Below are 24788 nucleotides of genomic sequence, written 5' to 3'. Positions count from 1 at the left end.
CATAAATAGCGCAGTTACGTGTATTAGAGGATGGTTTGGAAATGTACTGAAGAGACACTTCCTTTTGCTGTTAGCAAATTGATCGTTCACAATGCTAGTGTTTCCTGAACAGTAAGTTCTAAATATTCCAAAATTGTAAATCCTAATTGTTTATCTGGTCAAGGATCAAAAGGGAAGATATACAACATGATTTGTACAGGGTTGTCAAGTTTATCTCTTACAAAGTCCTGTATAACTAGAACAAGGCATTCGGATCTGTTCTCCTGTTTCTGGCGGGTCTTTTAATAAAATGAAGACTTTATGGCACTTGTCTCTGAGGTCAAAAGCAAATTTCAAATATTTGGTTTCTGCAACAATTAGGATAAGAGCACCGTCAATATATAATTTTAGTTCATCAAGAATGTTATGCTGTCGGTAAAATGTGACACCGTCTTCTTCTGTTTATTTATAAACTCTGTTTAAGAATATCTGTAACATGTATTCAGTAGTGTGGCTAGTTATTGATCTATAGTTAATCAAAATATTTTTGTAACGTGCCCATCAGTCAATTCCTGGATAAAGGTACTTTTATTTTACCTTTGGATACTTTGTAAAATGTAACCTTCATTTGTAAACTCAGAATTGTTGATCCTACATATTTCGTTGGGATAATCCATCTTCACCTTGCGTCTTGAACGCAAAATGTTTGGTACACCCAGATAGATCTTAATCCATGACTGTGCGCCGCAACAAGCATCTTGACATAGGACTTCAAGCATCTAGACATACAGTATTTTTTGTTTTTACTTATTTCAGCCATAGTCAAGTTTCGAGGTGTGGGATTTCCATCGTAGCTTTAAACGATTTCCAGTCGCATCGTTACGATAACTGCAGTGTGGCAGTTTATAGTGATGTCTAGCAGAGGGACATCGTGCTGCTGTTATGTAACATGATGTCCCACCCAGTCACATTAACTCACAACAGGCCGAATAGTCTACAAACCTATATATGCTGAGTGACAGCTGCCAGTACCATTTTTAAAGGTCTTTGGTATCACTCGGCCGGGGTTTGAACCCGCGACCTCCCGCATCCGAGGCTGACGCTCTAACCACTTCGGCCATCGGAGAGGTTGATTAGCATTTAATACATGGCTTTCATGAGGTCTCATATAAATGAACAATAGCTAGTTTATGGGACAAATAAGTCTTGGAAAAGTGCTCTCGACCACAATATGAATAGCACAACTGTCAATATCTTCAGAAAACAATGATCAACTTATAGCGCTAAATAACAAACAAACGTAGTCACGTGTGTTACAATGAATTATTAGATTTGGGTACATGTTCTTTTCCTTTATGTTAGACACTGTATTAGGGATAGCTTCTCTTTTGGGTCACAATGTTAATAGTTATGGATTTGAATGCGTGAGTTTTAGTCTCTTTGTATGTGTGTATAACATACGAGTCTATGGTCATAAATTATATAACAAAATGAAGCCAAAACAAAACGTTTTCTAAAACTTAGCAAACAATTTAATTATCAATGGTTTAAAATGAAAATTTAAGAGGTACATACTTTTTATGAAGAAAATTTAAAATATTCCTAAGAGTAATATATTAAAGTTCAAAAGAATGAAAAGCTCCGTATAAATTTCAGATCCACGAATATACTAGTCAGTCAATGACCATACGTGTAAAAATGGTTTTGTCCAGAACTCTATTGAATAGCTAAAACAAATGTCTTGTGTGTGTGTGATTTGGATTTTTAGCGTAGCTTTAACAATTTTTCAGTCATATCAGTCAAAATATTTACATTAAACAGTGTATTTGGAACACGCTTTTCTTACGCAGGTGTAGTGTAGAGATGCAAGGTGAGTGATTTTTTCCGCAAAAAAATTACTCTTGCGCCTACAAACAAATTAAAAATGTGCTATTCCTTTTGATAATAGAACATGGATTTCTAACATTCTGAGAATAGTTTGCTATTGTCATTTTCCCATGATTATAGATTGTAGTTGATGCAAATAGTCACGCGTAAACAAATGTTTAGATAGCTTATTTTTACCCATGAGTTGTACTTTAAAATTATAATTGCAAACATATTTTGATATGGCCTTTTCATTTAAAAGTTCTTGAAACTATCTTATCTCTAACAGTATAGTCATCTTGTTGTGTGTTAGGTTTTATATAAGGTTCTAATAAACAAACTTATAGTTTCTCTTTTAATATAAGTCTTTATGTGATCATTTTATAATGTGTTTAGATATCATTTGAGAGGAATGTTTTATTTAAATTATTCATTAGAATTACAATGTGTTCATTAGCCGTTTATCGCTAAAACACTTTTTTGGGATTATTGTGAAATCTTTCGAACACATTCTAGATTATATTATTGTAATACGTCAATACTGTTAGTACATAAAAAACAATTACAAACTATTGGTACATAAGCACATTAAAGATTTGATCTCATTCTGAACATTTTAATTATTTCGGACTTGTAATAGAAAATTTAGTATTATTTACAATTTAATTAACCATATTATAAATTCACTTCATATTTTCACGTTAGAACTTAAATAATTAAATTATTTGTTGATTTTACATAAGATGGTTTGCATGTTGTTTTTTTTTATTTTTTGTTTAGAACCATAGAGTCAAAAAATTGTTTTTGTGAAAGCTCTAATAAGTGGATATTAATGGAGCTGTAATTGTTAAGAACGATGCAAACCACAGCGACAATCGAACACCATGATACAATTATACATGCTCAGTTACATATGGGAAATTACGTACAGGAATACGTGTTTACGTGTTGTGGAGTTGCGCAATTTTAAAATTATCGGTTCATTTAGATTGTATTGGACATTCCAGTGCTAAATAGAATAACGTAGTTCACGCGAAAATTCATATTAGACTTAGAGTATTGATTTGGAGCATTCCTTCTGTGTTTCAAACGATAATTGAAGTCTTCACTTTGCAGGGAGGGGATTTTATGATGCACTTATTGTAGTCCGCAGTAATTGAAAGCATTACCAAGGTAACATAAGAAATTCCAGTAATGCATTAATGCATAGGAAGAGAGTTAAAGACTAATGTCAGAAATGATAACTCAAAAGGCACGAAATTTTTATCGGAAATGAGAACATTACTTATATTCAGTTCATACTATTTATCAAAGCAATGTGTAATGAAGGTACATTCTAAATTTAAGAAATCAAAACCATATCGATGATTTATGTAATTTCGTTGATTCTAAATAAAACGTTTAAAATAATATCATTCAGCATCCCTCCGTCTTCAGTTTTATCTACGCTTCGAACGGAAAGGCACAGGACAAGCGTAAATCAAATAAATGTTTTCAAATGATATTTTTTTATTATTTATTACGTTATATATTGAATAGCACCAAAGATAAAGTTCTGTATTTTACACCAACTAGAAGACAAATGTATTGTGTGGAAATCCATACATATACCTCTCCAAAAAAAATAGAAAATTTCGTAGAAGGAAGGTAATCAGTGATCTGAAGATTGTATATGAGATTCTGGGAATTTTCCTTTCAACGATATTAATTTAATGTCAGCTACCTACCATCCAAATTGTAATGGCAATCATTACAAGACATAGTTGTATATAAGTCTGAAAGTTATTGATATTTTAGGTTGTTATGGATTTCAGAGGGAATTCTAACACATTATTGGCTATACCATGCTGACTAAAAGTGGGAGCTAAAGCAGCCGACCCAGACTGATCTGGTTAGATATCAAACACAGCGATCTCGAGTCCAGCGCTCTATCAACTAAACTACCGCTGCTATATGCACGATATTAGGTCACAAAGTTTGAACCAAAATAGAAATCCGTTTCTGAAAGTCTCTTTCAACAATAGGCCTGATGTCGACACAATCTCGACGCTGTCATTAAATTACATTGACTTTCATCCTTGAAAACTAAATAAACAATCACGTATTAAAATATATGTTTATCTGGCTTCAAATTTTACCAGTGTTGTATTCAGTTGGAAACATATCAAGTCAAGTCACACTGAAATAGTAATTAATTATGTCCGTGTAATTGCAATATAAAATTAAATTTTCAAATATATAAAAGCAAATCCCATCACAATGTTTATTCACCGAGTTATCAATAATAACAGACGCATATTATTCAATACATGACAGTTTGTGCCCTATAGAAAATGATATAATCAAATGAGTGTCATGATTTATTCATTTAGACGTTGCAAATGCGAGTCAACCTGACCAGACCTATTTCCTTTCACTAGTTGATTAACACAGTTTAAAGCACGGGTTTTATTCCTGTTTCAAATTCGTTGAGATGTATTCTTATCTCACACATTTACACTAATGAATTACTCAGTCACTGCTATTTTGGAAACAATACGGGTAAGCGTTATCCCTGGAGAAGAATACGTTAGATTGCAAGATTATCTTTTGCAGGTATTATATCGAACCATTTCACATACATTTTATTGCCTTGTCGTGATTAGTGCTTTACAAAAATAGATTTCTTGTTTTAGTTGTAATTCGGATCCACATAAATTTGTAATCGACGATTGAAACAACGAATCTATACATGGGAAGTATGGATTATGTTTTATTTTATGTAATAAAATACGCATTTAACTGGCAATAAACTGTTTTGGGTCTTTCTTACGTCAGGCAATAAATTCACTTTATTATAATTTGGGTATCCAATATGATTCTTATTCTCAAATATCTAGTTGGGTATTCCCCACAGTTCCTATAACCAGATATTTGGTCGGGTGTTCCCCATGGTCCATATAATCAAGTATTTAGTTGGGTATTCTCCACATTTTCTCCATTGTTCGTATAATAAAGTACTTAGTTGAGTATTCCCCACGGTTTCTATAGTCAAATATTTGGCCAGCAAATTGGAAAATATCAGTACCATTTAGACTGTGTAAATAAACATCCTTTAAAACAAAACAAGATCAAAAAAGGTATTTGATTTTCTTAATCCAACGTTTTTGTTGCAGTCAAGAAATTTAAACAAGGATGGCATAGCTGAATTTATTTTCAACTTGCTTGAAATAATATATATCTGGAGTTTCAACTGCATACGATCACCTGATGACATATCTAGAAAACACGTTTTTGTTGCTCTCAGAGAGAACATTGGATGCATTGTTTGACAGTTCTGAGCAACATACATAAATTATCTTACATCCTGTACAGATGAGAACATCAGAAATTAAAAAACTCACATTATATGCCAGGTTTAGTGTGTTTGTTATTTTTTTACAATCAATAAATGTTGCTGATATTTGAGTGCAACATGATCACCTTCAGAGAGATATGCGAGTAGTTGTATGTGCAGATTTGGGGGAAAATGATAATTATATATGCATCCGTATGTGAACTTGCGGGGATCAAGGGGAAGTCCTATTTTAAATGAGGGAATTAATGGAAACTATTGGCTTAAAATGGAAATTATATTATAGTGATAATGGTGTTTCAGAAACAAAAGCGTTTAGAAAATTGCCACTGGGACAAAATGTATAATGGGAAATGGTAACTTAAAATTGTGAAGGAAAAATGTTTTGAGGGACACATGAGAGTGCTAATGTTAAATATTGAGGATTGTTGAAATAGGTAGACAGTTCATAAGGACAATGGAAAATGCAATAACGAACTTTTTAACTTGCAATCCATAATACATCTGTGCAATTCAACACATCACATATACTATCAAAACATACATTGTACAATATAGTACCCGTTTCTTATTGTTATCTAAAGACATGCCCCTACCGTCCAATGAAAATAGAAGGAAGTGTGAATGCATATATATTCGCATAAAATTTCAAACATACTAAAACATAACTGGGTGTATAGTGTAAAAGAAGGTTATGAAAAAACACAAATTTTCACACAAGTAAACTATCACGCACAAGGGTATGAAGTATTTATAGACACACTACTATGCCCTGACATACATACAGAAACATAATCTAAGAGAAAAGGATCATGGGGATTTCAACTTTTAGTTTGTCATTAACATACAAAGGTATATATACACAAACTATAATACACCCACAAATCGTTTAGTAATTGAGATTAGTATTTCGCTTTTCTAGAGATCTTTGTGGCCCTGGAAAGAACAAGTGTTAGCCGAAGTTTGGTAACACTTGCATTACCGGTTCATTGTTCGTTTTCTGAATAACGGACATATTGGGTTCATACATCAATACTCTGTTCAGATACCATCGCCTCTCCACATAAAATATTATTTTCCATATCGTTTTGTCCGTAACCTTTGTCTTGGCCTATGAGGCCTTAACATAGACTAGGTAGTCCGTTGTAAAAATCAAAGTTATAATAATGTAGACGATATTCTAAGCTGGTTAGAAACGGACTGAACTCTTCCACCAATCTATACGTGCGTTATAAAACTAATGTGTTTGACAGACCAATCAATTTTAGATCTCTTACTCAACAAATTTATCCGATTTTCAGCTGTTATTAAAATTTGTAACACTATTTCCCATAATTTCCAACCATACTAAAAATCACGTTAGTTGCTTTTTACAAATAGACACTGGGAAATCATTGATGGCACTAACCTTAATTTATACAGTTGTAACATGACTGTTTCCCTTTTTGTGTCTTAAAAATGTTATACAAGCATGGCAAAGCACACTTTTACCTATATTAACTTTCAGGTTTGCATGGCTGATCCAATCAAATAAATTCCTAATGGTTTGCAAATGAATCTTCGGGTTATCGTTGTAGATGGTGACCATATAAGAGCTAATCGTCACATTTATCTAGACCATATGTTATCATGCTTATCAAAAACTGGAATGTTGAGGAAGAATGGTACATACCAAAAGGCATAATATTTTACTTATAAAGTCCATCTGGTGTTGCAGCTTCGTAAATTTATATTGCGCTTTCCTACTGTGGAATTTGCCATTTTCCTTTGAAAATTCGAAACTTAGTTTTGCATTTCCAATTTTGTCAATGCTATCATCTAATCTTGTCATTGGAAATTAATACGTCTCTTGACAGTCTTGACATATCTATAGTAAATATTGCATGTACTAACAGCACACAAATATATGTTGAACTATAGTAACTTTGACTTATTATAGAGTAGATATTGATCTTTATTGAACATTCATCAAGAAGCTTCACATGTTTAGAATCTACAATCACAACGGCATCTAGAGTTTGTATTTCTTCGTGTTGGAACGTTAGGAAAGAAGTCATATTCACGTAATAATTATTTTAGTTCACTCTCCGCGGTTCTAGATGTGAAAGGATTGTTCTAGATCGTTTAATATTTCTGAATTCCGAACATTATATAAATCAAAGTAACTACGGTCGGACTGCTTGCCATCGTTTAAACCCTTACAGTGTGGGTCAGGAATAATAAACTCGGCTCTCTCCACAAAACATACTCTTTTACTTTATATCTATAACCAGCTTGTTTTTGTTTTCGCCTCCCAGGATTTTTAATGACATAATTCATTTTTTTAAACTTTATTTTAGTTATATTAAGACCACAAAATTTAGGTCTATGGCGACGTTGATGTATGCACAAAAGATTTTTATTAACAGGCTGAAACCCTTACGTTTGTGCAATTGTCATACGCTCATTTTAATTCTGACTGCATCGAGTGGAGATTGATTCTTGCTATTTCACAAGCCAATGAGAGTGCATATTTACAATCAGAGACATAGTCAACAATTTATTTATTGTTTGAATCTTCATATGAAAGGAATTTATTTTTTTAATAATTCAATGGTTCACAGATAGCATGTCCAGAAACTACTCCAGAACGACTTAAACCCAGTGATTCTTGAACTAATTCCCTAACAACAAACAACAGCAAATGATTACCCTCATCCAATCATTTCATGTATCAAATTAATATCAGTGAAAAATATTCTTCAGATTTGATGAAATCTTTCAAGTGCTCCTTCTTATTGAGGGTGATAGGCAGAAGATTTGAACTGTTGGATGCTTAACTCATGTTGGAAAATGTTAGGCACAAAATGTGTCATCCTGACTGAAATGAAGTTGATCAGTAGGGAAAATAGGATCACCGTGATTAATATTTAGGAGCATATGTAACTTTACGTAAACACTGCACAACAAAAGTGCCATCTAAGGGATTAATCTGCTAATCGATGGCACTCGTAATATTTATTTTTGCTATAGCTCTGATAGCTGCAAAAACAGACATATATCAGGTATTTCACAATCAATAGGATCAGTGTTTTGATCCAACCAAAGTTTAATAGTTACAAATGGATTAAGTACAACCTTATCTCCACCTAATTAATTGCCTAGTGATTAACGAATATCTTCAATAGCATTAGAGGTCTCTGTTCAGTCACGGGTCCTGAGACTAGGTCGGATGTCAAACTAACAAAATGGAGAGGAACATTAACGAAGCCACAATATATTACCTGAATACGAACACTTTCACTAGAAGACGACTTCTCATACAAAAGCAAAGTACCTAATGACAAAAGACTCGGAGACAGCGACAGGTCTGGATGATGAGGAACCACCAATACGTTATATAGATCATTTCGATATGAATGGTTAATAATTCTTTGAAACAGAATCACATTGGTGAATATCTAACCCAACAAATGTATTAATTTTAATATATTACCATGACCTTGACGATTTGAAATTAGAACATTCTGAATAGTTATGTTACTATTCTGTTGCATATTTTTCAACCTGTTCAATAATAAATGACCTGCCATTTCTTTTCACAGTAAGTGTACGTAGAAGATACATTTTTCTGACCAGTCTTATTAGACGTTTTAAACTTTATGCTAGACTGAGATTTACAGGTACTGGTTTGAGATTGGGATGGTATGTCTTCCAAAAACAATTGCTGTAAATAAGACATTGAGTAAAGGATATATTATAAATTGTGTGAGCAGCAACTTCCGAAATTTCCACATTCTTCTCATCAAGATAGATATGGATGATATTATTGAACTCATCACTAAATATGAATTGACTAAAGTTATCGTAATCTTAATCACCCTTTCTTGTTTAGCACCATCTATCAAATACTTGTTTCAAATTCGACACTGGTTTCTTTAGTTTTGTTTCTGCAATTCTTAAATCTTTGTTGATGTGCATAAGTACCTTTCAAGATATATTCCTTAATCACATCACAATCATTACTCTTTTGTACCACCAGTGAAATGTAAATATTATGAGCTTTGCCAATAGGTACACTTTGCATTAATAAAGTTCAATGCTCTCTTGGACATTTCAAGTTTCCTGCAATTTTCTAAAAGTAAAGAAAAAAATATTTACTTCTTTTTCTTTAAAAAGAGGTACTCACATAATAATCCTGGTTATACCAAAACTTGAACTCGTGTGTGCGGGGAGGTAAGAGTGTTTTCTTCCTGCCAGACATTATTCTTTTAATGCATATTGCAAATATATTTCATCTCTTTGAATCTGCATTGGTATCTTCCTCTGTTGTTATCTCTATGTCTGCCTCCCACTTTCTTGTCTAAGCAATTGCATTTACCTCTCCTTTATTCTATCTGAATTTGCTGTTCATCATTTGTTCGTAGCTGAAGCTTTGTTAATTCCGATTCCATCCTTTTTATGTTTAGTTGCAATTGCTTTAATTTGATACCAAAAGACGACAAAGACTTAAGAATCGAACCCCAAGCACACTTATACGATATTTTCTTTCCCAACAAATACTGCGCCAAACTACTCTTTATCTACTGTTTTGTTAAATATGCTTTCACTACAGAAAGGTCATAACGTCTGGATATCGCAATCAACTCGTCCTTTTTAATTAGTCTAAACCCTTCTAGGTAGTACAAGAAACAATGTTCTCGAGATTAGAATAGATTGTAAACGTTTGCTGGTTTCACTTAGATTTGTGAAAATACAGGTTTTACCAAGTTCAATTAGAATTTCAAAATAAACTCAATTTTAATTTTTGAGACAAAATTTAATATCTATGAATTCCGGACTAGTCCTTAATTTCTTTTACGAATCTTAGTCGTAAGCTTTTTAACAGAAGGAGCGGAGAGCGGAAAACTAGCAATTTAAAGTAAAATCAACGAGAAATGTATTTCGCTAGAGTACAACGTGACTATTCAAAGGACACATTATTGAGAATTATATTGCAAATGCATTAACATAAATGGTCACTTTGACCTTTTACTCATTAATTACATAACATGACAAGGCTGGTAATATATTTCTGCAATTAAGTAAAGAGAGACAAATGGTTGGTTATATTTAAAAGGTGATTCTTATTAGACAGCTTTAAGTTAATATTTTTTCTGATTTTCTTACATAAAGCTCAAATGCTTAAAGGTTTCATGAAACGCGATATTGCTATATAGGTGAACATGAATTTGCGATATAATTTAATATTCATTAATGTAATCTTTGACAAGCAGGACCTTGCACATTGCTTAATTATGTACTGAACTGCTACTATTCCTAGGTCTGTCAAGAAACTCAAGGGTTGATATAGGACACATGGTACCTATTGTATGGACACATGGAAACCAACCTGGAATTGGGTGAACAGAAAATAGAGTATATATGGCTTTGGGTGGCCAGGATACGTTGATAATGAAAGTTATATTGCAGGAAAAATAATCTTTTGATAGCTTTTCTTAGTAGCAACTTTAACAAAAATAGAGACTTTGTTTTCTTGAAGCAGTTTTAATCCATTAACAGACCTACTTTTGAAACACTCATTACTTAAATTAGCACATGGATCTTTGGCGCGGAATTGAAAGCACATGTTTCAAATACACGTGGGCTCATAAAATGCCGCGACTCATATCCTTTCTCTACACAGAATATGTTATCCGGTTTCATCTATTCTGAAACATATAAGTTTGATCATGATCACTCATAAATTGAAAGTTATTAATTTTTTTATATCAGTATCATCGTGTTTAAATAGGTTTACTGTGGGACATGAATTAGTACCATGACTCCTAAAGACATCACATCTGAATCTTTGCATCTGTTACGAGTCTATGCTCTTAAAATTTGTAACAAAAAAGAGTGAAGAAAACAAGGTTTGTACAATTTACCAATAATTTATTTCCCTAGAATTCAAAGTGGAAAACGAGAAAAAATAATTTAGGGTATTGCAAAGTAAATAACTAAAATAATCCAAGCTTTAAAGAAACAAGTCCTAGTAATAACAGTCCTGAATAAAACTCAGTTCAAGTCGAGAAGAGATCCAAAATTGAACGCGATGGCGTGTCTGTTATAGTGTACGAAGTACTGATGTGTCAACAGTCTCTTGTTGAAACACAAATATATTTATCCAGGTTTAAATTCAGTATAAATTCTAGTGAATGTCTTTATCCATGAATGTCATCAGATCACTTTTGTATTTTCAAAGAAAAAAATCATTTGAATTCAATAATGGGAAGAAAATAAAATTCAGTTCAAACTGGTCACAACATAAAAAAACTCAAGTGGCTAGTTTTAATGGACGACTCGTAAAATCCTTATAGTCTTAAAATAATAAAGTTCTATGCTTGAACCCAGGTCATACATTAGCATTTTCTAAAAACAACCATTACCTTATGGGAAATAATCTTCTAGAATGATCTAAATTAGCCTTGTTTACTTACAACACAATAGCCTATACAATTCGCTTAGGGATATACAAACCTTGACCCTGATCAACATATTTACTCCTTCTTTATTTACACGAATAACAAGTGTGATGATAAGCTCATACACAGAGAGAAAGAAAAAAAAGAAGCTATTACCAGTTGTTTACATAAATGAAATAAATAAAAACTAAAAAAGACAATCAGGTCAAACAGAAGTGAACTCAATTTTAGACAAGGTCTAGTCCAGCGTACAATGTGACATTACAATAATGTGTAATGAAATAATAAAATCTAAAACTGACAGACAAACAATTAAATTAAATATACGTAATACCTCCCCTCATAAAGAAAAATAATTATTTATACAATGAAGCTTTTTTATATATAAGGCAAATATACATATGGTAAAAAAGATGAAACTTTATGAATGACACAAAGTATACATGAACCAATATGTTTCTATACACGTGAAAGGTGCATATGCTATTAGATTGTCACTTGCTTTGATGTACCTGATGTCAAAATTACAGTTCTGCAACAACAAAGTTTGCTATCTTTGATTTTTGCTTTGCATCTTGCCGGTGAAAGTAAGGGGTTGTGATCACTAAACACACAAATTGGAGAAGGGGCTGAAATAAAGTAAATTTCAAAGAGTTGTAATACCAATATCAAAACCAGTCATTATTTCTTGATTGTGGAATAATTTCTCTGGTGTTTATATAATTTCTTAGAAAAATAGCACACTGGATGATCAACACCATTTATGTCTTCTTGAATCAATACTGCTCCAACCACAACATCCGTTGCATCGACAGACATTTTAAATGATTGGCTGAAAATAAGAGCGTATGAACTGGCGCGCTTTTAAGTATGGCTTTGAACTTATCAAAAGCCTCCTGACATTTTTCAGTCTTATTAATACGTAGTAATTAGGCTAATCACTTGTTTTTTGTTAAGTACAAGAATATTACTTTGTAATACATTTCATTTATAAAAGACTATTACATACTAATTTTGCTAAGGAATTTTTAAGTAAACACACATGTAAGCCATTTTGTGTCTGAAAAGACTCGAAGTAAGTTTAAGTAAACCAAAGTCGATTTCGTGATAGTTTCAGGAAAACAAAGTAGATTAGGTGAAGTTTTAATGAAACGTTTGATTAAAATATTCCTGCGTCGGTTGGCAGCCTTAGAAATGAGTACATTAATATCATTATTTAATAAGAGAAATTTTTTTCTACATCTACGCAAAAAAATAGACATGGTTTTGATCAAGTTACCAAAATTAGCTTTTGGTACCTCGTCATGAATATCTATATCCATGTATGATGACTACTAGTGACTGTTGGAATTTGAATGCACTATATTGGCTTCGAATGTCCATGTAGCATGCCAACTAGTGATTGTTGGAATTTGGATGCACTATATTGGCTTCGAATGTCCATGTAGCATGCCAACTAGAGATTGTTGGAATTTGGATGCACTATATTGGCTTCGAATGTCCATGTAGCATGCCAACTAGTGATTGTTGGAATTTGGATGCACTATATTGGCTTCGAATGTCCATGTAGCATGCCAACTAGTGATTGTTGGAATTTGGATGCACTATATTGGCTTCGAATGTCCATGTAGCATGCCAACTAATGATTGTTGGAATTTGGATGCAGTATATTGGCTTCGAATTTCCTTTGGTTGTTAGTAGTCTTTAAAGCTTCCTTCAAATAATACCTTACTGTATGCAGACCTGGAACTGTTCCCGGTCAGGTCGGAGTGGGGTGGGGGCTGAGACAAGGAAACGACATTGGTCCAAACAGATACATTCGAGATATAAAAAATAAGCATTTTTTTAATTGTATATTTTTTTGCAAAGGATGAACTATATCTAAATGCATATGTGTTTTGGGAAGATATTGGGAAGTCATTTCTGCTGTCCTTCGAGAAAAAAGTAATTATTTTTTATACACGGCATGCACTGCCTGGGAGGCGGGTAAACAGGGTCTAAATGTCTTGGAGAAAGGAGTCAGCAGGGTCGACAAAATCACTTAGGGTATAAAATTCCGTCAGCAGCATTACCAACCCAGGCAGTGATAGAGAAAGTTTGAGGGAGGGTCGAGCGGCCTTTAGTACATTTCAATATCAAATAATATATAATATATCTTAGACCAATATTAAGAATCTTTTTAAAACAGGAAGAAAGACATAATAACAAACAAAGTATTAAATAGATTACAATATGTATATAACTACTTTCAAATTAATGTATCTTACATTTCTTGATATCCAAATGCAAATTTGTATCATTGGTACTGTGAGCATAGTATTAAAATCAAACCGTTACGAAGTCTCGAGTTCTTGTATGTTACTTGAAGAAAACTCAGTTTCGTTTTTTTCTCACTAATCATACTTCCCCGTATTCTCTATCTTATGCGTGAAAGAGGGTGAGAGTAAGCGGAGACGATTTCGATTAAGTCCTGCACTGTGTTAAATTTATTTAAAAACTGGGATTATGAATATTTTCATCGTTATTTTATTACAACCCTAATGACTAATCATTCAAATTTATAACAGATTCGGATAACATAGAAACGAAAGCCTACTGTTTAAGTCCAACCTAATGTTAAACAATGTGTTTATATGCGTATTAATGCGTCATAGGTGGATCACAATGTGATATTACAACAACACTGGTATATCAGATTACTTTATGTCAACACTTTAAAAGTCATGTTATTTTGAATCTCTCTCTCTCTCTCTCTCTCTCTCTCTCTCTCTCCTGGTAGAAGGGCCTCTGGACCTACGAATGATGACAAAATGTAGTCACACGAAGCAACGGACAAGAGAAAGTTAGAAATGGAGGAAAGAAAGATCTGTATGGTTGGTACAAAAGTTAACTTAATCATATTAATGTCTTACATTATCTGTAAATACATTTCTCTGTCTGAATTACCTTTTGCTGGTTCCTCATTTCAGTTTATGTTTTCAATTCGTTTCAATATTCTAACGGGCATGTGAAAGCTAGCGCGTTTAATGTTCTAATAGTTGCTGTGCTCTTTCTTCATTTATACCATCTCTCTTGTTTAAGTCATAAGTGGTCTTATGTTTATTTAATAAATATGAACGAAGATAGAGATTAAACAACTAAAAGAGGCCACTAATCTTTTTGCAAAAGAAACTGCGATTATTTGCAAACGTTTAAAAACTAGATTTTGTAGCGGTCACACTGGACACGGCTGTGCATAGGTCATGCGTCAATACACAATTGCAATTTTCCAGTCTGGACTATATATATATATATATATATATATATATATATATATATATATAGTTGGCTTATAAGTAACTAACTGAAATGATGAAAATAATGCCTACATCATAGCTTTTTTTTAAACCCTTTGCAAATGGGAACACGGTCTGTACTTTTGGAAACGTTATGATGCAATTTTGTGCAAAATGAAGAGCAAAATATTAAGATTATGAAGATCGTCAATTTGATTATATTCAATATTTGCACATAGTGAATTCGATGCTGATATCTTAATTTTTTAAATGAACTATGTTGACACCATCAATCAGCAAACAAAAGCAATTCATTAAAATTCTCATAATTAAAATCAAAACCATAAATTATCCAGAACATTTTTGGTTTTTCCCCTCAAATTCACAATGATTTTCTGAAATTGTCTTCTGATCAATCTGAAGATCCATTTGCTTGCTCCTGTTAAGTCTGATTTCCTTCTTCAAAAATATTGGATTAAGTCATCACTTGTTCTTCTCTTCTTATTGTCGCATGTTCGGTACGAGAGAGAGAGAGAGAGAGAGAGAGAGAGAGAGAGACTATAACATAGCCTTAAACGTAATGAGTTTAAAAGAGGTTCGTAAGATCATTCAGGTACAGATTTCATCACAGTATATTGATACATCAAATTCAAATTGGAGATTACAGAGGATTTATTATGCATGGTTTTTAAACATCGTATTTATAGCATATAACAGCAGCCTACCTTTAAAAATGCATTTAATACTTATATCCCCAAATTTCATTTTTTGTTGGCAAAGGCCAATATAAACGGTTTAAGCTTTTTTTTATAAGTATTCTCTTTAGCACATCATGACTTTGGTTTGTGTTTAATTGAAGCATGGATGGTCACAGAAGAGGGGATTGAGCCTTCAACTGTTCAACTAGCGAATATTATTTTTCTGGCGGAGAATATACGAACATAAAACAACTGAACAAAAAACAAAAAATCTAAACAAAACAAACTTAAATAACATAAATAAATATACACATGGCAAACAATGCACCAAATTGTGAACAAAACTGTTATGGGTTCAGGTTTATAACTAATTTGCTGATCAAACAGCACAACCAGTGTATGAAGCGATGAGTATGTAAGGTATTCCATGAATCAAACGTAAAGAAAATAGATGATACGTTAATGGCGTTCGTGAATTGAATGCTAAAGAGATCATTGAAGCATACATTATAACATTTCCTAGTATTTCGGGCTCGTCCAAGCCGATATCCTTGTGAAATTTCCTACCCAGGAGATGAATAAATTTCTCATCTAAAATAATATAAAAAACACACCAAAGCGACTGTCAACATTTTTATTACATGTGTCCAAAATATTTCTCTGTTTATAGAAAAAGAGTTAGAAGTTCTGCTAGAGCTTTAATATCTTAAAAATTTATACAACAATTTACACCTCATTTTATTGAGGATGTGTGTTGTATGAAGCAAAAGATATAAGATTGTCTGGTAGTCAGTGAAGTATTTTCTCTAGACCTGTTGAACGATGTGCATGAAAATGTTGTATATGGATATACTGGTGAATAATGTCAGTATAAAACCTTACCACATATAGTATGATATGGTAATAACAAACCGCTGCATCAATCGGCTTCAACAATGATAATTTTCCTAAAGTTACTTCCTTTATTTAAACATTGTGTTTTAAATAGAAAATGCATATATATTTTGTTTCATGGAATTATTTGCACTTTACAAGATTTTGATGTCCTTTCACTGGTAATAGTTCAAATGTTTCATATTCAGATTGAAATTCATTTAAAAAAACAGTTATTCCAAAACAGAATTATCTTGAGCAGACACAATCAGCAATATAAATATATGGATCAAATATATGATACTTGGCAATCACAAATAAAATAAAACAGTGTGAAATCCGTATGTCAACACAAGTCCAATAATCAGACTACATTAAACATAAGAGTACATGATCGACTCTTATGTATGGATCTGATCAATGGAAAAGCATAGACTAAAAACAAAATATAAAAAATCATGTTAGATCATGTCGAAGTATGTTGTCATAAATGTGATAACATTTGTATTCTCACTGAATCAGTCACTAAATTCTAGTAGTTGAAATGTATTGCCATAAATGTGATAACATTTGTATTCTCAATGAATCAGTCGCTATCTTCTAGTAGTCGAAGTATATTGCCATAAATGTGATAACATTTATATTCTCATTGAATCAGTCGCTATCTTCTAGCAGTCGAAGTATATTGCCATAAATGTGATAACATTTGTATTCTCAATGAATCAGTCGCTATCTTCTAGTAGTCGAAGTATATTGCCATAAATGTGATAACATTTATATTCTCATTTACTCAGTCGCTCTCTTCTAGTAGTCGAAGTATATTGTCATAAATTTGATAACATTTGTATTCTCAGTAAATCAATCACTATCTTCTAGCAGTCAAAGTATATTGCCATAGATCTGATAACATTTGTGTTCCCATTTACTCAGTCGCTCTCTTCTAGTAGTCGAAGTATATTGCCATACATTTGATAACATGTGTATTCTAGTTTAATCAGTCACTATTTTCTAGTAGTCGAAGTATATTGCTTTATTTCTATATTTGTATACTCTCTGACAGCCACATGAACAGTGTAACTCATGCTTATCAAACACGATCTTTTCCTGCCTGAGTCTGAGAAGATCAGTCCTATAATAAGGCAAAACTAACATTTTTAGATTAGATAAATACGATGGTGTGTTATATTTTCATAGAATTTTTAATAGTTTGGTAATTTTATAAGCATTCTTGGCCGTGATGAAAATGTCAAATAGATGTGCGATTGCTTCCAGGGAAATAACTCGTGGTTTACTGCGGATTCATTGGTAGAAGTTATGATCCTTGCAGCAGTATTACGAGTGGTGGTTTAAACGCTTTGCCATGCGGATGTAACGTGACAAAATGATCCCCGAAGGCCCCTCCACCCGAGTCAATTTTCTACGAAAATAATGAGTCCCTAAATGGTAGAGAAACCACCCCATCCATAGAAAAGTGACCCCCGGTGAGTGTAAGTGTGTGTGTGTATCATTTTTCAATAGAGCATTCAGTAAAGTAACAGGAATATGTATTGAACAAGACCTTGAAACTAATGTAACAAGGGGTAGAGGGGTTAGTTGTATTCATAGCCTCACGGTATGTTTAAATAATACCAAAAGCTATAGCGAGTTTCCTTTAGAAGTCTTCAACGTCGTGCAAAGCAACGGCTTTCCTTTAGAAGTCAGAAACGTACTGAAAGGCTGACCGTTTTGCAACAATAAAGAAAAATTAAGTAGAAATGCAGGAGAGGCATCGTGCTGCCTCATTTTTAATATGGATTCTGTAGAATATTCTGCTATTGATTATTTCGTTATGGCCTCACTCCTGGCCTTTAGTAAATCAAACACCGTTCTCGGACTCATTCGAGTAGGTGATTGTCTCCGTTTGTAACCTTTGAGACCCTTGATAGTCAAGAAATCCTGCTAGCCTGCTATTTCTGTTTTTGAAGTAAATGTTTATAACCAATAACATGTTGGAATGATTTTTACCAGGATTTTACAAGATTCATTTTGAGAACTTTGATGATGACGAGATTAGACACTATTCAAGATGAATAATGATAAGACTTGTGTAAATCAAATGTTTTCCCCAATCGGTACGGGGCATTAATCCTGTATGTATAAATTACCAATAATATGCATGGTTATAGTTATTATGTCTATTCATATCTGTATAACATGGATAGCTATTATATATGTGGGCATCGATAGTTATATATAACTATCTATCTATCTATATATCTATCTATCTATATATATTCATATCTGTATAACATGGATAGCTATTATATATGTGGGCATCGACAGTTATATATATCTATATCTATCTATCTATCTATCTATCTATCTATCTATATATATATATATATATATATATATATATATATATATATATATATATATATATATATATATATATATATATATATATATATATATATATATATATATATATATATATGTATATATATAGTTAGTTAGTTAGTTAGTTAGTTAGTTAGTTAGTTATGTATGAAATGACAATTAGTATATGACCGCTCCGGTGGCCTAGTGGTTCGATCCCCGTCCGAGACATACCAAAAACTTATAAAAATGGAACTAACAGCTGAATCGCATGGCGTTCAGTATTAAGAGGTTAGTGTAATGACTGGTTGGCCTGGGTGGGACATCATGCTACATGTCTGCGGCATGATGCACAAGTGCTAGATATCACTATAAACAGTCACACTGCAGCCATCGTAGTTTGGTTCGTTTGCTGCTGCAAGTTATCTATCGAGACATAATTTTTTACAACCGGAATATGTTAAAAATGTAAGTCGCTTTACATGGATTGATTGGGTGTATAAAATAAACCGGGATATTAGTCGGATATCTAAACAAGACAATATTTATGACATTTCTTTAGGCGGAATAGCATTGCATGATGAGATGCAACTGAAACAAAAAGAACAGAAACAACAAGAACAGCGAAAACAGAAATGAGAACAACAGAAATAAGAAAATCAAGAACAGCAAAAACAAAAACAACACCAGCAAGATCCTTCCTATCTACTTCCTCCACCTCTGCAACAAACGGAAAAAGTAATGTATTATCCAGATGAAGAAGAAGAATTTCACGATGTGCCTACTGGTAGCGATTTTACGGGAAGTGGTCCTGTTGCTTGTCCTAACAATGTAATCAATGACGTGCAACGACTAGAAGTTCTCATAGGAGGAAAACGAGCTGGAAATAATTTCCCCGGAAATAATGAATGAAGCAACTGATATATGTCGGCGATTATTTCAAGGCGGTGTTATGGATATCAATGTTTACCGTGGTCTTATTGATGAAATCGTGGATGGATACCACAGCGATTAAACGAATAACTAACAAATAAAATGATCATACATGATTTTCACCGCAGACCCACGATGGTCAGAGTAGTAAACTCACGATTACCTGTTTACAGCGCGTACTACGGGGATGGACTCGGCGGTGTTGTTCGGGGATTATTTACAAGAATATCTACAAAGGCAGGGTCAATCACAAAACAATTATCAATTAAAGCCGTCGTGAAAAAGCTCCTGGTGCAATCAGTAACGTTGCTGGTAAAGCGTTCACGGCAATCAAAGACAGAATAGAACGATTAGTGAGACGACAAAAGGTGGTTTAGCAACAACCAGAAATATTACCAAGAACCGAAGTTATGCCCGCGAATGTCAGTAAAATAATAAATCAGGCAGCAAATCAAAAACTAGCAGAGTTGGCTAGTGTACCTTCCGCCAAAGAAATAGACAAAAAATATAACTGCAAGTCTGATAGCAGGAGGTATTGTTCGTGCTAGACGATAACAACTATAATGCAAAATGTTCAAGCGTATATCCGACAGAGCATTTGACATGGACGCACCAGTTCCCAAAGATGAGCCGAGGAATGTTAAATGACAATGAAGAGTTTTCATGCGCGATTGCACTGTCTCATATTTTTGGATTTTGCAAAGATGTTAGAAAGGTTATATTCGGCGCTAAACACACATTAGCACTTGTTACAAAACCCACTGACAATGATGCAATATGGCATACTGCTGAAGTTGATGATGGTAAAGTAGCACTAACAGAACTGTCACTGTGGATGCCAGTAATGACTCCATCGCTTACTGAAGAACATCGATTACTTTCTTTTATGAATACAGGTGGTAAATCGATACTTTCATGGCTTACAATGTCCACAGATAGTTATCCTGTTAACGCCTCTGGTTTGTTCACGTGGCAAATAGCATCACAACAGAGAGTGTCAGCACCACGACGTATATTTGGTACGTTCCAGGCAAACCACAGAGTCAACAGACAAAAAGGAAATCCAATGGTATTTGACCCATTGGAGTTTCTGAAGTTGCTTTGAGGATAAACGGACATCAAGAACCATCTGAAGAAATACTTGTGGATTTTGAGCATAATCATATTTCACGTGCATATCATCGATTAGTATCATACATGGGACGCATGCAAAACATCGATACTGGTTTATAGATATCTCAGCGCGATTTTAAAAGACTGTATCCGTTTTATTACTTCTCGTTGGAACATCTTGATTTATTCAGGCAATCTGTCGTTGATGTACACTTTCTCGTAGCTCGAGTACCACCAGGAGGAGCTGGTCCGCCGGTTATTCGTGTTGGTGCTAGAGCAATCGCGGTTATACTGTGCGACAAGGCAATGTTGCTTGAGGGCGCTGGTGGCCGAATATAAGTCGTTGACGCACCAGTTGAAAATATGTAACGATTTAAAAACACGAGTATTTTATAAAATATCTTACCATCACGTTAGTGTTAGTCTGACTCCTGGTTAGATTTAAAAACTACAATCCGCATCAATAAAAAACTGGAACCACAATAACGCTAAAGCACAATCAAATCACAGGAGGTGAAAAAGTTTGAGAAATCATTGATTTAGATCAGAAAGAAAAGAATAATGGTAAATATTTACGGAAGATCCCACGGTGATACTACTAAGAGTTAAAAAAATGTTCGAAGAAATAGATTTTTCAAATTAGGCGACTAAAGACGATCTTAATGATCTCATGGACCTCTCTGGGTGTTGACCGAGATGACGTTGTTGTTTGTCAGGATAAATACGGAATTTTGAAAACGAGCAATATCAAATGGAATGATAGAATTCGTAGAGTTCTCGGTGCTACCGCGAATAACATCTATGTGTTTACTGACGGCGGTAGAATCAGAGACTCAAATATATCGTTTATAACCACCGGAGATGAAATTGCAAGAAGCGTTGCTGATCGTCTGAAGAACACCAGCGACAGAATGACTGGTGAACTCAGCATGAGCGGAAATAAAATAGTAGTGCTCAGAGATCCAACATCCGAAGATGCCACAAAGAAAACTTATGTAGACGTTAACTACAGCACCGTAGATACTAAATTATCCACAATGCGGGCCGAGTATGATGTTCACGTAAATATGTTAATGAACACCTGTATAAATTTTCAAAAACTCAATAAAATCGCAGACGATTTCTTTGGCACCCGGTTAACCGCTGACGTGAAGCTCTCTGATGTCAAGACGAATATTGAAACAATTAAAAAAAAACACTAGAAGATGTCGTGAGTGGAATTCCTGATATCGTTAACAAAATTAATCTGATTGAAATTCCTCACAAACAAATCAGCAATATAGTATACACAGTGTCTTCGGGATTCTCAACATGGTCACAGCAGAATAATACTATCAAGTATACCGCAGAAGTCACTGGTGTGTACAGGTTGTCTGTGTTCAGCGCTGAACAATTTAGTATCTACACGACATATCCCTGGCGGCATTCAACCGATAAGTTTTCCGGGGTTGTGTCTGTTGTGTTAAATAGCGGGAACGATGAGACAATTATACTGGAAGCAGCTGATAAGAAATTAACCACAACATCTTACTGATGGTGTCTGGAATTTGGTGCTGAAACGCCTCAATTAGTTACTGTGTAAGGTATAATGGAAGTTCAAAAATCTAGATATGATCAAGTATGTGAATGGCAAACAGTACTAAAAACCATAGTTGACAAGTATACAACGAAAGTAAATAAATACCGAAGACGTGTAGTTGCCATCGATGTCATTGTGTACTCGGTATCTACACTCGTTGCGTCCACCGGCGCAGTGTTATCAGCGCTAACACCATTAAATGTAGCAATAGCAACAATATGTGTTTCATCATCGGCGGGCATCGCTGAGGTTTTTAATATTATCGCGAAACAAATATCCACGTGCACGAGTACAAAATTGCACGATTATACTATAAAATTACACACGGCAACAAACGCGTACTCTAAACTGTCGTGCCGTGATAGAGATAAATACGCCGGATTATCACCGTTTATATTTATCAATCATCGATCAGATCAGTGCTAGGATGGCCTGAAGTGCCCCTGAGGCACCACCTCAAATATCTAAACCAAACCGAGCTGATTTTACTTCGGACAAAAGCTCGTACAGGGGAACTGTTCCAGAATATTACCTATAAACTTATTACAAAGCAATAATTAGTGAGTCTTATGGTAACGGTAAATTATTGTTCAGTGATGAGAATTTATATTGGGAGTACATTTATTTTACCACTGATGGTAGCACCAATAGAGTGGGAGGTGGTATATCAAGTTTTGACATGTTACTCGATGAAATTAAAGAAAAAAACAAACAATATCAAGAAAAAGTACGACAGAGTTTTACAGAATATCTTCTTGATTTGTCATCGCCGAGGAAAGAAATAATCAAACAGATAGAAATATGAAATCGAAGTTTATTTGATTTTAAATTTATTCACGAAAGTTTTGTGAAAAATGTAGTTAAGTCAGAATAAAAACCCAAGCTAGAATTTCTTAAACATTACTCAATATATCAATGAGATCTACCGAATTTTAAACTTCCCGGGTATAACCTAGACGAGTTTAAAAAATATGTCAATGATATCATTCATGAAAATTTTCCTAAAATACTGGCTGAGTGGAAAAAGATAACACCGCCTCAGAATAACATTCTCAGATTAAACAATGGAGAACACGGACAGGGCCGTCATATTTCTTCGGGAAACGTAAATATAACCTCGGTGATCGCGGCCAATCTTGTATGTGACGTAATTGAAGACATCTATCAAACAAACAGAAATATCAACGCAGGCACAGCAAGGATATATAATATACTTTTACTACGCAAGTCCCACCCGGATATCTGATTGTGCAACAGCCGATCAATTCGGTCTATCTAAGATGTCATAATCCGCTATTATCAAGAATACAGTTCAGGCTAACTGACCATTCCGGCAACTTGCTTGACGAAAAGAGTTTGAATATATATGTAAAATCCTAAGGGTTTTCAATCTTAAAAACCTGGGATTTTCGAGGATTTTTAACGGTAGAGTATTGCCTCTCTTGATTTTAGCAAGGGAACAAGTATATACTTCATAAATGTCACTGACGTAAAATCCTGATGAAGAGTGCACCCAAGTAATGTGAACTTGATCCAATTCCAACATCGCTGCTGCTGGAGTGCTTAGATCCAGTATCACCTTCACTAACTAATGTTATTAATACCTCTCTCTCATCCCGGGAACTCACGTCATTTTTCAAAACTGGGATTGTAGATACCAACACTAGACCATAACGATTTAAACAGTTTATAATCTCCCATTCATATAAAAAATCTTAAGAAAGGTTGTTTTATCTCAGCTTGTATCTCATCTGAATTCAAACAGTCTTTTTAGCAATGTACAATCTGCATATTGCGCTTCCCACATCACTGCAACTACTCTTCTAAAAGTAGTTAATGACATTCTTTCTGCGTTGGATAGCGGAAATATTACAGTCCTCGCATTCCTTGGTTTGTCTGCAGCATTTGACACAATAGACCATGATATATCACTTCACCGTCTCCAACATGTATTTGACATTCATGATACAGCTTTACTGTGGTTCAAGTCATACTTGGTCAACAGGACACAAATTGTATCTGCAAATGGAATACCCTCCAGCCCAGTTGATCTGTGTTGTGGTGTTCCTCAGGGATCTGTTCTTGGACCTGTTCTCTTCATTCTGTACACTCAGTCGCTCTTAAGTGTCATAGATCATCATCCTGTGTCTCACCAATTGTACGCTGATGACGCCCAAATATACAAATCTAGCCACCCAACTGAAGTTGATGCTACCATCCAAGGGTAGAGAGGTGCATTTCTGATGTGAAATCATGGATGACATGTAACAAGCTGCAGATGAATGATGATAAAACTGATGCCATACTGATCACAACACAAAGACTTTCTCATTCATA

Source organism: Sinohyriopsis cumingii, chromosome 16 (genome assembly GCF_028554795.1).
Source record: "Sinohyriopsis cumingii isolate HCF-2022 chromosome 16, ASM2855479v2, whole genome shotgun sequence".
NCBI classification, from domain to species: domain Eukaryota; kingdom Metazoa; phylum Mollusca; class Bivalvia; order Unionida; family Unionidae; genus Sinohyriopsis; species Sinohyriopsis cumingii.
The sequence above is the reverse complement of the archived record's forward strand: the minus strand, read 5'-3'. Positions refer to the sequence as shown.